Source organism: Triticum dicoccoides, chromosome 6B (assembly GCF_002162155.2).
Source record: "Triticum dicoccoides isolate Atlit2015 ecotype Zavitan chromosome 6B, WEW_v2.0, whole genome shotgun sequence".
Taxonomy (NCBI): Eukaryota; Viridiplantae; Streptophyta; class Magnoliopsida; order Poales; family Poaceae; genus Triticum; species Triticum dicoccoides.
Window position 1 is genome coordinate 284941747 of NC_041391.1, and position 15036 is coordinate 284956782.

Sequence of the window (15036 nt, forward strand, 5' to 3'; positions counted from 1 at the left end):
CCCACCCCGAGATCGACGCCGGGGAGCTTCCCCAGCGCCGCACACGACCGTCTCGTCTTCAGCATCGCGGCAACACCACCATCGATCCACGTCGCCCTTGCTGCTCCGACGTCTCCCGACCCTCCCCGAGGTCCCTTTTACACGACTATAGGGTCCTGTGAGCTCGCCCTCCTCTCCCCTCTGTCCCTCTACCTAGCCGTAGCCGCTCCACCGCGTTGCCGACCTCCGCCGCCCGCCATGGCCGCCCGCCGCGCGCCGTGCGCGCTTTCGCACCCCCGCGCGAGTCATTGGCGCGCTCCAGGGCACGCGCAGCATCAAGCCGCAGCCCCAACCGCACTGCTAGGCCGCTCCCGCCGTGATTCGAACGGGGCTCGGGCGCCACCGCCGCTCCCCGTCAGTGCTCCGGCCAACTCCGGCCTCCCCAGCATCGCCTATCACCACCACTCGACACGGCGTCGACCCAGTGTTTGAAAAAGCCCACTCACGCCTCCGTTCGTGCTTCCTATCACCGACTCCGTCCTCGCCCAACTCCAGCGACCGCGGACCTCGACGCCGGTGCCGTTTCTGGCTGTCCCAGCCACTGCCGTTTCCATGGTTGGACGCGTGACGGCTTCACCGTTCGAACGCTACCGGCCACACCCTTTTTGACGCCCCCTAGCCCTTTCCCGAAACCCTCCCGTGCACGCCACCGCGGAGTTGGCTCGCCGGAGCTCCCTCCGGTGTGGCGCCGACGTGGCCGGCCTAGCCCCCCCCCCCAGGGTCACTACCTGGTGGCCCCAGGGGCCCGGGCTGACCAGTTGACCCAGTCAATTGCTGATTGGGCAGCCCAGTACCAGTGACATGCAGTCCCCACCGCATAATTAAGCTAATTAAACTATTTTTTATAATTAAAAGTAATTAGTAATCTAATCTGCCACTTACATGTGGGACCCAGCTGTTAAATAACCTCATTTTAGTTAGTTTAAACTTCTGTTAGTCCACTGTCCATGACAGATGGGACCAACTGATCAGTTTGACCTGGTCAGCCATCCTGTTGACTGTTGACATCACAATGATGTCATGCTGATGTAGTAATTCCTTTCTGTTATTTTAATTAATTCAAAAAAGTACTTTAATCTTTAAAAATTCATATAAATTTATCCGTAACTCGGACGCAAAAGTTTTATACATGAAAGTTGCTCAGAACGACGAGACGAATCTGAATACGCCCTTTGTTCGTACGCCACACGTCCCTAGCATAGCAAACGTCGAACATTTCCCCTCCGGTTCATCTGTCTGACACACGCCCGGTACCGGGAAAACTTTCCTGGATGTTTCCCCCTTCGCCAATATCGCCTAACGCTGCATTAGAACACCTCTAGCCCCGCTTGTTGTCTTATTATGCATATGTTTGCGTGTATTTACTGTTTCTTCCCCCTCTTCTCTCTGGTAGACCCCGAGACCGCTGCTGATGCCCCTGTGATCGACTACGTCGATGACGACCCTTCTTCCCTTTCAGCGGAGCTTCCAGGCAAGCCCCCTTTGATCATCCCGATATCGCCCATTCCATTCTCTCATGCTTGTATTAGATTTTGCTACTGTTATTGTTTGCTCCTATTCTGATGCATAGCCTGCTTTTGTAACATGCTCATTGTACTTTACCTGCTTATCCTAAACTGCTTAGTATAGGTTGGTTAGTGATCCATCAGTGACCCCCACAATGTCCTTGTTGCCCCTGCTTCATCTCCGACGACTCGTTCAACATGATCGGTGACCAGAGCCTGACACATCACATCACGCCCCTTTAGTTGCTCGACTCTCAAGTGCTACTATTGAGTGCCAAGGGTAATCCCACATAACACACTCCTGATGATAATTCTGTAGTGTAGCTACTCGGTCGTGGTCAACAAGGGTGATTCCTCGTTCACCATTCCCGATACGGCTCTGTCGTGCAACACCTCAGGTGTGAACCTCGAGGGTGGATCCTCTTACGTTCACCTTGATGATTACATCGAGTGGAATCCTCCGTGGGTGATTCAACGGGTTTTCCCCTTGATGTTTGGACACATAGTTACCTTGACTTACTTGAGACCATTGTTGAAGTCAGGTCGGCCCTGAGGGGTACCCTGAGTTGATGTGAAGGTCGGGCGGGCCCGTTGAGCACCCGCGAGTTTTCCACGTGGCATGGTCGGGCAGTCTGGGCCCTTGCCGTAAGTCCATGAGACGGGGCGACGGGGTCACATTATCATGAGTCTCTGCTCATTTATGCGAGCCCCCAATGCACTAACAGGTTTGGGTATTTGTTCTGAGTTGGCCTCTGGCCTTTACGCACTAACCACCACGCGAGAGATATGGGCCTCGACGTCGCAGTATCAGCCGAAGCTTTGTCAGACGTCCAGTTCAGCAGTGCAGCATGGTCGGATCGTGCTGGCCATCCGAGGCGGTGCTGGTATCCACTCTGCTCGCAATGACCCGGAGTGCTGCGGGCGATGGGCCCAAGACCCCGGAGTGCTTAGGATGTAGACCGACGGGGACCTCTCTGCTGAGCCTAGGTAGGGCTACGACGTGTTAATCTTCTGAGGCCGGGCATTGACCCAAAAAAGTGTGTCCGGCCAGAGTGATCGAGCGTGTTGGGTAACGTGGTGCACCCCTCCAGGGAAGTTATATATTCAAATACCGTGTCCATGGTAATGGACGTTCAGACTTATATCCTGATCTTATATAACTAGAAATGGATACTTGAGACATGTGATGGATATGTGGTTCCGAGATTGCTTTCCCGCAGGGAGTCGAGGAAGGATCTCTGGGCGTTGATGTTACAACATGCTTGTTAAATATTAAACTGCTTTTCTTTACTCTTCTACATGCTGCAAGATGCTTGGAGCTGCGTGAAGATGCTAGTCTTCGATAGGCTTGGCCTTCCCCCTTTTATTCTGGCATTCTGTAGTTCAGTCCACAGATACAAACCTTGCATTTGATACCAATGCATACTTAGTATAGATCTGATGCTTGCGAGTACTTTGGATGAGTACTCACGGTTGCTTTGCTACCCCCTTTCCCCCTTCTTTCTTCTTTCCGGTTGTTGCAACCAGATGGTGGATCCCTGGAGCCAGATGCCACCACCGATGGATGCTACTACGTGAAGATCGCCGACGACCAGGAGTAGTTAGGAGGTCCCATGCAGGAGGCCTTGCCTCTTCGATCGTTGTTGCTTTTGTGCTAGCCTTCTTAAGGCATCCTTGTTTAACTTATGTCTGTACTCAGATATTGTTGCTTCCGTCGACTCTTGTGTATCGAGCTATGTATTCGAGCCCTCGAGGCCCCTGGCTTGTAATATAAAGCTTGTATTATTTTATTTGTGTCCAGAGTTGTGTTGTGATATCTTCCCGTGAGTCCCTGATCTTGATCGTACACGTTTGCGTGTATGATTAGTGTATGACTGAATCGGGGGCGTCACAAGTTGGTATCAGAGCCGACTGCCTGTAGGATCCCCCTTTCCAACTCCTTGGTCGAAGTTGAGTCTAGTCTTTGAAATATGGTTTTACTAACAAGGCTGTGTGGCTTACAAGCCCACGTCGCCATTGGGTGGTATTAGGATCTTTTACTCCTCGACCTTTACTCTAGGACTCTAATCTCTCTTCTATTCGGGTTAAATGGTTTTGCTAACTATAACTCTAGGTTCTCGTAAATACTTTCTCCCAGAGAGCCCCTTCATTCCAGATGATGGCCTGCTTCACCAGAAGATTTCGAAGATACCCTTCAGTATTTTCCTGAAACTTTTGTACTCATTAATTTCGAAGTTCCCTACCTCCGATATATCCTTACGGATTACTTCATACACTTGTTATTCATACAATCATTCCTAGTTGCTCTTGTTTTTACAAGATACATCGAATTATTCTGCGACTTTTAAGAATCCCCTGTGTCACTGCCTTATAGTTCTTTGCCACATGAATACCCCTACGGATAATTACTCACGCCTGCCGAGTATCCGTTCGTCCACCGTTGTTCATGTGTTTCACAAAATTCTTTGGTATACTATTTGATCTTCCGAAAACCCTCAGTAGCCTATTACTCTTGTTCCTTGGTTACCTCCATATGTCTAGCAATACTCATTAGCATCCTTTGTCATCGTAATTTCAAGCATTTGATTTGATTCATTTGTGAATGCTCACGATCATTAGTCCTATTTAAAATTCTCCCCTTGGTTCAGACGTCACCTCGGATATGAGCTGGTGTTCGACTAATCAAACCTTGATTGATTGTCGATCTATATCTATTCAACTTACTTGTCTTTGATTAGAGTCCCTACTTCTGATCCCTCGATTTGGAAACCACAATTCCTTTATATTTGGGCCTTGAATTAGTCAGTTGTTTCTATAACCTGACCTCCTTGCATTCTTGATGTAGGGTGGAACCCTATAGCGTCGATCTTTCACGTTTGGAGTGGATCCTACGGGGAAACACGAAGAACACGCGGAAGCACAAAGGGAAAACACGGGGAAAACGAGAGAGAATCACTCAACCAACAAGGAATCGATCACACAAGTGCTAGATCACCACACACATAAGTGATACATATGATCCACAATCAACAAAGGGAAAGGATACAACGGAATCGTTCTTCTCCAAGAGGAGGCCTTGATGTTCTTCCCTAAAGAGGGGTCTTGAATCCGCTTGGGGATCTTCTCCGGAGAGGTCCTGATCTCCGAGGAGAAGTATCCAAGTGGATGAGCAAAGGCTCTCACACAAACATGAGCTAATCCAATGCCGAATCTCAAAAGGAGGAGGAGGAGTCCTATTTATAGGCTAGGGGGCAAAGGGGTACACGGGCTCAGCCCAACACGCGCACACAGGCGCTGGTCGGATGATCCGGGTCCGAAGCCGGATGATCCGGGCTGGTCCGGATGATCCGGGTGGAGGCCCGAATGATCCGGAGACTCAGCTGGTGGAGGCGCGGGGCCGGATGTCCGGCTAGCGGTCCGGACGTCTGGGCAGGGTCCGGATGATCCGGGACGTGGTCCGGATGATCCGGCTTCAGGGGGGAGGCTTCTGTAGTCTTCGGTCGAATAAGCCGGATCGTCCGGGCCGGGGTCCGGATCGTCCGGGCTCTGTCCGGATCGTCCAGGCCGCCGTCCGGATCGTCCGGCCACCCTGGTCCTTGGTGCTTTTTCCTCTCCATCTTCATGCATGTCTTCCGCTTCCGGTTCTCCTTGCTTCCTAGCTTCTTCACGGTGAACTCCTTGGTACCTGAGTATGCATAGCGTTTCCGTTTGAGGTAGTAACCATGTCTCATGTGAATCGAAAGGGAATTGTGAGAGGAGTGATGTCACCTCGGTTTCAAGAGCTCTTGCACGTGCTCGAGTCATAGGTCCTTGAGGGGTTGGATGTGTTGCTGTAGAGTCCATGGGGATGATGGAAGGATGCTCCGCATCATATCCCCTCCCTTCGAAAGGATCCGACCTCGGATCTAGATCTTCATCACCATGGAAAGGCGAGAGGTCTTTGACGTTGAAGGTGTCGCTCACGTTGTACTTGTTGCTTGGTAGGTCGAGCTTGTAGGCGTTGTTGTTGTAGCGTGCTAACAGCTTGAAGGGTCCATCAGCTCGAGGTAGTAGTTTGGACTTGCGTTCGTTGGGTAAGCGTTCCTTGCGAAGGTGTAGCCACACGAGATCGCCTATGTTGAAGATCATGGGTTGTTTGTTGATGTTGAGCTTGGTCGCTAGTCGTTGTACTTGGTGCTCGATGGTGTTTCTTGTATCTTCATGCATCTTCTTGATGTAGCTTGCACGGGCAATTGCGTCGAGATTGGTGCGCTCTTGTAGAGGAAGAGGTGGAATGTCCAATGGGGACAATGGGTTGAAGCCGTAGACGACCTCGAAGGGGGACTTGCCGGTAGTCGTATGTCTTGCGCGGTTGTAGGCGTACTCGGCGATGGGTAGACACGCCTCCCACTCCTTGATGTTCTTCTTGATCAACACGCGAAGTAGAGTGGATAGTGTCCGGTTCGTCACCTCCATTTGGCCGTCGGTTTGAGGATGGTATGCGGATGAGAACAAGAGCTTGATTCCAAGCTTGGCGCATAGAGTCTTCCAAAAGTAACTCAAGAACTTGACGTCACGGTCGGAGACGATTGTCTTTGGTACTCCATGGAGGCGCAAGATTTCCCTACAAAAGAGATTTGCAATATGTGAAGCATCGTCTATCTTGTTGCAAGGAATGAAATGTGCCATCTTAGAAAATCGGTCCACAACGACAAACACGGAATCCTTTCCATGTTGAGTTCTAGGAAAACCAAGTACAAAATTCATACTAATGTCTTCCCAAGGTTGATAAGGAATAGGAAGTGGCATGTAAAGACCATGGGATTGAGCTTTTGACTTAGCTTTGCGACATGTAGAGCATCGTGCGGTGAAGCGTGAGACGTCGCGGAACATCTTTGGCCAAAAGTAGTTCTTGGAGAGCGTGGCGAATGTCTTGTCGCGTCCAAAGTGTCCCATGAGTCCGCCTCCATGAGCCTCTTGCAAAAGTAGCAAACGAAGAGAAGACTCGGGAATGCATAGTTTGTTAGCTCTCATAAGATAACCATCCTTGATGTAATATCGTTCCCAAGATGTATGCGTCAAACATTTAGCATAATGAGGTGCAAAAGATGGATCATTGGCATACAAGTATTTTATGTGTTCAAAGCCAATGACATACAACTCAAGTTTAGTCACAAACGTGCATATGCGAGAAAGTGCATCGGCAACTACATTTTCCTTACCCTTAATGTACTTAATCACATATGGGAAAGATTCAATAAATTCACTCCATTTTGCATGACGCTTGTTCAATTTAGTTTGACCTTTTAAGTACTTAAGCATTTCATGATCGGTATGGATGACAAATTCATGAGGTCTAAGATAATGTTCCCAAACATGTAGGACACACACTAAAGCATACAATTCTTTGTCATATACGGGATAGTTAAGTTGAGCACCGGAGAGTTTTTCACTAAAATAAGCAATGACTCGTTTTTCTTGCATCAAAACTCCGCCAATTCCGGTACCACTTGCATCACAATGAACCTCAAAAGTTTTGTCAAAATTGGGCAAAGCAAGAATCGGAGCATGAGTAAGCAAAGACTTGAGCTCATCAAAAGTGGTTGATTGCAAAGTTCCCCAAACAAAAGGAGTATTCTTCTTGCTCAAGGCATGCAAAGGAGCGGCTATTGTGCTAAAGTTTTTCACAAATCGGCGATAAAATCCTGCAAGGCCAAGGAAACTATGCACTTGTTGCAAATTGGTTAGTTGGGGCCAAGTTTTAATTGCCTCAATTTTAGTTTCGTCAACATGAACTCCTTTTGAAGAGACAACAAATCCCAAGAAAACCACTTTGTCAACACCAAACGTGCATTTTTTCAAATTTGCATAAAGGCTTTCCTTGTGAAGGGTTTGCAAAACAGATTTAACATGATTAATATGGTCTTTCATTGTTTTGCTAAACACAAGAATGTCATCAAAGTAAACCACAACAAATACTCCAATGTAAGGTCTAAGCACATGATGCATAAGACGCACGAAGGTACCGGGAGCTTCCGATAAACCCATAGGCATAACTAACCACTCATATAAGCCAAATTTGGTTTTAAAAGCAGTTTTCCATTCATCACCTTCTTGAATGCGAATTTGGTAATAGCCACTTTTAAGATCTATTTTTGAGAAAAAGTTGGCTCCACTAAGTTCATCAAGCATATCATCTAAGCGAAGAATGGGATGCCTATAGCGAACGGTAATAGCATTTATAGGTCTACAATCGGAACACAAGCGGAAACTTCCATCGGGCTTAGGCACAAGTATAACGGGAACGGCACAAGGGCTTAAGCTTTCACGTACATGACCGTTGTCGATGAGTTGTTGTACTTGCCGTTGAATCTCCTTGGTTTCTTCGGGATTGACTCTGTATGGAGCTTTGTTTGGAAGTGGCGCTCCGGGGATGAGGTCGATTCGATGCTCAATGCCTCGTAGAGGAGGTAGACCCAGAGGTAGCTCATCGGGGAAAACATCTTGGAATTCCTGCAAAAGAGATTGAAACACTAAAGGTAGCTCGTGAGAAGTGTTAGTTTTTGGTTCTCCATCCTTGCACACAAGGACAAAGTGCATCACACTCGATGGGTTCTCACACACTTCTCTTATCTCACTTTTGGTGGCAAATAGGATGAGGTTTTTCTCTCTAGGCGAAGAGGCGCTCATATTTGGCTTGTGGCTCTCACTCACTTTTGGGTGGGTGACTTTCTCACTCTTCTCTCCATGGTGGGTGGCTTGCTTGTCGGCTATCACTTGACTAGGATACATAGGTCGTAGCACATACTCCTTCCCTTTCATCTTGAAGCTATAGTGATTGGTTCGCCCATTGTGGATGACACCACGGTCGAATTGCCATGGTCGACCAAGAAGGAGGTGGCAAACGGTCATTGGGACCACATCACATTCCAAAGTGTCTTCATAAGCACCTATTTGGAAAGAGACTTGGACCGTATGCTCGACTCGTATCGTGCCGGAGTCACTTAGCCATTGAACCTTGTAGGGGTGCGGGTGCTTCTTCTTGATCAATTGAAGCTTGGAGCATAGTTCTTCACTTGCCAAGTTGTGGCAACTACCTCCATCGATGATGACCTTGACGGACCTTCCATTGATGCTGGCCTTTGTGTGGAAGATGTGGCATCGTTGGTCTTCTTCTTGTTGATGTTGAAGTGTCAAGACCTTGGAGACAACAAGAGCGGGGCTCGTATCTTCATCACAAAAGACTTGATCATCTTCATCCTTGTTCACGCGCCGTTGCATGGCCATTTGCTCAATAGCTTCCATTTCATCTTCACTCATTGAGTCGTAGGTGCCGTCGTCGTTGAGGATCATGGTGCGCTTGTTGGTGCATTCATAGGACTTGTGGCCTCGGCCGTCGCAAGTGAAACACTTAAAGGAGCTTGTCTTGACGGTCTCATCGGTTGGAGTAGATGATGAAGCACGCGGCTTGAGGTTGCTCGTAGTAGGAGGAAGACGACTTGAACTTGTGGAAGTTTTCTTGTAACTTGACTTGTCGTCGTTGCTTGGAGAAGGCTTAGTTGATGTCGAAGTTGGAGTAGTTGTTGAAGCTTGGTTGTTGGAGAAGCCGTGTGTCTTGTAGGAGTACTTGGCATACTTGAAGTCATCTTGCACTTGACGTTCCGCCTTTGTAGCTTGATGCACGAGCTCAATGAGGTTGGAGTAGGGTTGGAAGTCGGCGATCTTCTCAATGGGATGATTGAGTCCATTCAAGAATCGTGCCATTGTTTGCTCATCATCTTCCGTGACATTGGCTCGAATCATGGCAATCTCCATTTCCTTGTAGTATTCTTCAACACTCTTTGTTCCTTGCTTGAGGAGTTGTAGCTTCTTGAAGAGATCGCGGTTGTAGTAGGTTGGCACAAAACGTGCTCGCATGCCATCCTTCATTTGAGCCCAAGTGGTGATTGGAGGTTCACCTCTTGCTTCCCGGCGTTCAAGGACTTGTTCCCACCATATGAGCACATAGTCTTGGAACTCAAGTGATGCCATAGCGATCTTCTTCTCTTCCTCATAGTTGTGCAAACGAAAGATTTTGTCGACCTTCAATGCCCATGAGAGGTACTCTTCCGGATCATTGCTTCCCTTGAACTTGGGCATTGTGAACTTGAGCTTGCCATAGCGTTTCTCTTCATTGAGTTGTTGACGATGGTGATGATGACGTCCTTGGCGTGGAGGGTAGTCATCCTCATGTTACTCTTGGCGCAGAGGAAGTCCATGATCAACTTGCTCTTGTTGAACTTGAGGTTGAAGGGGAGCTTGACGAGCTTGAGTAGGGGCTTGTGGAGCTTGCCGTTGCGCACGCGGATGGTAGTTCCTCTCTTGGATTTCTTCTCGAAGGGCTTCCTCTTGATTGCGCCGTTCGCGATTGCAGTTGGCGATGGCTCGACTTGATTCTTGAAGGGCACGTTGCGCCTCAAGCGCTTGCGCTTCTCGTTGTTGTTCTTGAATACGTTGAGCCTCGGTGTCTTGTTGTTCTTGGTGTAGACGCGCTCGTTCTTCTTCTTGTCGCCATAGTCGTTGTCGTTCTTGAGCTTGAGCAAAAGCCACTTGGTTTGATGGAGGATGAGGGACTTGCTCATCGACTTGCTCTTGTGGATGCTTGTCTTGTAGTGGGTTCCGAGATGCATGACGGTCTTGACGCGCGGCTCGTCGAAGAATGGTCGATGACGGTGTACTTGAGCCGGAGAAGGTGTCATCGGGGTGTCGACTCGAGCGGCTTCGTCTTGAGGAGGAAGAAGTGGAATGATGCCGGTTCCTCATCAAGGCGCGGATCTCGTCCATTCTTGCATGATTTTCTTGCTTGTGAGAGTCGAACTTGTCGTCAAAGTAGTCTCTTGTACGTTGCTCGGAGAGTCGCAAGTCGGTGGCGAGGTTGTCGATGCGGTCTCTCATAGCTTGTTGCTCTTGGTGTAACGCCCTTTGAGCACCAAAGAGGTGGCTCTTTGTGACGAATGATGACATGTCGTCGCCGTTCTCGATGAGAGGTGGATTTGTAGAAGAACTTGGCCTATCCATCATACCAAGTAAAATTGTGAGTGGTAGAAGGAGAAGAACTAATACCAATGTACCTTTGACCTAAGTTGAAGATGAATCAAGTTCACTCAAATGTGGACAATGAAATAGCACTATTGGTACCAATCCTTGTCGATTCTCACACCTACACAAGTAAAAGCTTTTGGTGGAGCTTGGTTAGGATGGTGGCACAAAATTGATTGCAATTGTTAGCTTGACTCAAAAATGTTGAAAAGGATTCGCAAATTCGCAAATGTAACAAGTAGACCAAGCAAGTAGTGGTACACGGAAACACACACGCAAATAGATAAATGGGATTGTGCAAACCAAAAGTGAGCCAAAATGTGGAATCCACGAAAATGCTCTTGTTGCACAATACTAGAGAGACGCTAGCACGATTGCACAATAGGCGGATACGGAGCTTGTGCACAACCTACTAGGAAAAAATGCAACGATCTCTATCCCAAGTATGCTATATGTATGGTATTTCGGTGCGATGATCCAAGATGATCTTATATGACAATCTTAATGTTGTATGATGCTATGCTTCTTGTTCATAAGCTCTTTGCTTATCTTTCCTCTTTGCTTAAAAGCTTGAGTGGCTCTTTCTCTTGTGAGCTCTTTTCTTATGCAAACTTCACGAACCAAGATAGCAATTGTGTATGCGATGACAACTTTGTGACACACAAGTTGATTCCGAGATATGCACCACGATGATATGTATGATATGGGGTATGCTTACTAATGTGCACAAGTCACGTTGCCGGCAATACTCAATGGCTAGTCTCGATGGGTAAGCAATGCAAAAGATGGTATAGGATGGTTATCAATGCAATTGCAAGGTATGACAAAGATGTCGTCGAAGTTACTGTCTGTAGCGAAGATGAGTAGTCGACGAAAATGAGTGGTAGTTGTTGATGTCGCACCGTACCTAAATAGCCGAAACACAAAAGGACACGGAAATCTCACTCAAATTCTCGAACCCAAAGTCGAATGGTAGTACGGAGGTTGTGTTGCTGGGGTTTGGCAGGTGGAAGTGGTGGCGGTTGGGGTGGTGGAGGAGGACTGCAAAACTGCAGTTTCGGCAGAGGAAGCCGGATGATCCGGGCCAGGAGCCGGATGATCCGGGCGTGTCCGGATGATCCGGGCCAGGGTCCGGATGATCCGGGCAGGTCAAACGCGGTCGGGAACTGCTCGGGAAGAACTCGAAAACGGCGAGAAATTCGGTGATTCCGCGGATTTTGGATGGATTTCAAGGGGAAGAAAGTGGGGGAAAGCAAGATCCACGAGTTACACACCGAATCCACGGATCAAAATCAACAAAACATCATCAAAACTAACAAATCATAAAAAAAATTTGGGGCTATTTTTGGTGGGGATTTTCGGATTTAGGATGAAAACAACAAAATCAAGCTAGAAAAAGAGGGGTAGGGGCTCCAAAACGTGATCAACGTGGCTCATGATACCATGATGATGTAGGGTGGAACCCTATAGCGTCGATCTTTCACGTTTGGAGTGGATCCTACGGGGAAACACGAAGAACACGCGGAAGCACAAAGGGAAACACGGGGAAAACGAGAGAGAATCACTCAACCAACAAGGAATCAATCACACAAGTGCTAGATCACCACACACATAAGTGATACATATGATCCACAATCAACAAAGGGAAAGGATACAACGGAATCGTTCTTCTCCAAGAGGAGGCCTTGATGTTCTTCCCTAAAGAGGGGTCTTGAATCCGCTTGGGGATCTTCTCCGGAGAGGTCCTGATCTCCGAGGAGAAGTATCCAAGTGGATGAGCAAAGGCTCTCACACAAACATGAGCTAATCCAATGCCGAATCTCAAAAGGAGGAGGAGGAGTCCTATTTATAGGCTAGGGGGTGAAGGGGTACACGGGCTCAGCCCAACACGCGCACACAGGTGCTGGCCGGATGATCCGGGTCCGAAGCCGGATGATCCGGGCTGGTCCGGATGATCCGGGTGGAGGCCCGGATGATCCGGAGACTCGGCTGGTGGAGGCGCGGGGCCGGATCTCCGGCTGGCGGTCCGAACGTCCGGGCAGGGTCCGGATGATCCGGGACGGGGTCCGGATGATCCGGCTTCAGGGGGAGGATTCTGTAGTCTTCGGTCGAATAAGCCGGATCGTCCGGGCCAGGGTCCGGATCGTCCGGGCTCTGTCCGGATCGTCCGGGCCGCCGTCCGGATCGTCCGGCCACCCTGGTCCTTGGTGCTTTTTCCTCTCCATCTTCATGCATGTCTTCCGCTTCCGGTTCTCCTTGCTTCCTAGCTTCTTGACGGTGAACTCCTTGGTACCTGAGTATGCATAGCGTTTCCGTTTGAGGTAGTAACCATGTCTCATGTGAATCGAAAGGGAATTGTGAGAGGAGTGATGTCACCTCAGTTTCAAGAGCTCTTGCACGTGCTCGAGTCATAGGTCCTTGAGGGGTTGGATGTGTTGCTGTAGAGTCCATGGGGATGATGGAAGGATGCTCTGCATCAATTCTTTCTTCTCCTGGTTGAGTACCGATACTCACATCAGGTCCATTATGGACCTCCAGGTCCTTTGTTGGGTTTTATCCGACAGCGCCCTTCATATTCAGTAACCTTGTTAGCCTTTTCCTCAGATACATAATGCCTTTCGTAAATTGTATCATCTACCTTCTCAACCATGCTCTACTTTCAAGCATGTATAAATTACTCCTGGAGTATGCATAATATGTTCCTCAGATTCCTCGATGGGTTGAACCTATGTCTTCCCTAAATCTGTGTGAACTCGAAAGTTATGCGGGTTATACTCTATTGGCTTTTCGTCAGGTAAATTTTCAATGCTACAACTTCTTCGAATGCGAGAAGTGAATGGAAAGTTGTGCATTAGAGAACTGGGAGTCGACCATGAACCTTTGTGTTCATGCCCATGGACCCGATGTGGAACCTATCATGGAAGCTTCTTGTAATAATAATAATCCCCTTGTGATAAGTTCATCTTGTATCTATGTTTGGTCCTTTGCATCCGTGGTTCCGACCATGATTGTTCTCCTGATTTCATTTCTTGGACAAGTTGAAGTACTTGTCTTCTGCAGATCATTTCACCTGTCCAACCTCTATTCTGCTCTACCCTTGAGTATTACCCTCTAGTATCTCGAGAATATCACGGAACTACATAACTTCTTATGAGTTCTTCATGAACTATTAATTCTCGCTAATTCCAAGTTTCTACGGGTTCTGAGTTGTTAGACACTAGAGAATGCTGATAACTGATTCGATGTTTACACTTTCCTTTCCAGTGTTTTGTTTAAAATTTCTTGTAACGTAACATATATGAGCAGTGATAATTCGCTGCTTATGTAAATGCCTCGATGTACATCTCTGCTAGTAAGACCTTTATACTATTGTTGATGACATTCCGGTATCCACCGATGGATGAGAACTTTGCCTATTGGTACGCCTCGTCATAACGAGCAGGAAAATGGTTCTCTTCGTCCCTCGCCCTTGGTACCAACGTTGTTGCCAACATAATTGACAGGCTATCTTCTGACCTGCCTTGCTATCATGACCATACAAAATGTTAGCACCCTTCCTGCTTTTAACCCACATGGTGGGCCCATACCCACAGTTCCATAGGATCGAAACCTGACTCTCCTATACAACCATGACTCCGAAATATTCTTTGCACTTGGCTTCGTATGTAAATCACGAGCTACCTTCCTAATAATCTATTCTGGTACCATACGCAATACTTATTCTCATTGCTCTAAACCCCTTTCACCCTCTGTTTCAGGCAACAAATAATTGCCTACCCGGTTGAACCTTCTTATTACAACTTCTTACCTTGCTCTCGATGACTTTCTTAAATTTCAACTCGAGAGGTGCTTCTATGCCACGTTCAGTGAGATAGCCCTCAGGTACCTATCTTGTGTTGAGCTCCGTCCTTCTCGAGTCTTTCCCCCTTACTTCGCCACTTAAATCTCGGGACGAGATTTCTTGTAGTGGAGGAGAATTGTGACGTCCGAATAATTAAGCTACAGTAAACCCCGTGCTAATGATGCCATGTCATCAATATTACTGTTGCTAATCTCCGCTTGATCCAAATTGCAATACAAATTCTAAACTGAGTTTGAAGTCAAATTCAAATTTTGTCAAAAATGCAAACTAAAATGCTCAAGTTGTTGCAATTAATTATTCGGTAATATTGGTGGAGAAACCAAAATTTTATAGGATGTTTAGATGCTCTAAAGTATATAAAAGCTGAAAGGAAATAAACTAAATAAAAAGAAAAAGGAAATAAATGGCCTCGGCCCATCTCACCCCAAGCGGCCAGCCTACCTGTCCACCGGTCGCTTCCCCCTCCCCTGTTCCCCTGGCGCGGTCAGAACAGGGGCGATGCCCCGCCGGACCGCTTCGACAGCGACTTCCCGGAGAGGATAAGGTCGACACCCCTCGACGCCTCGGCCTCCT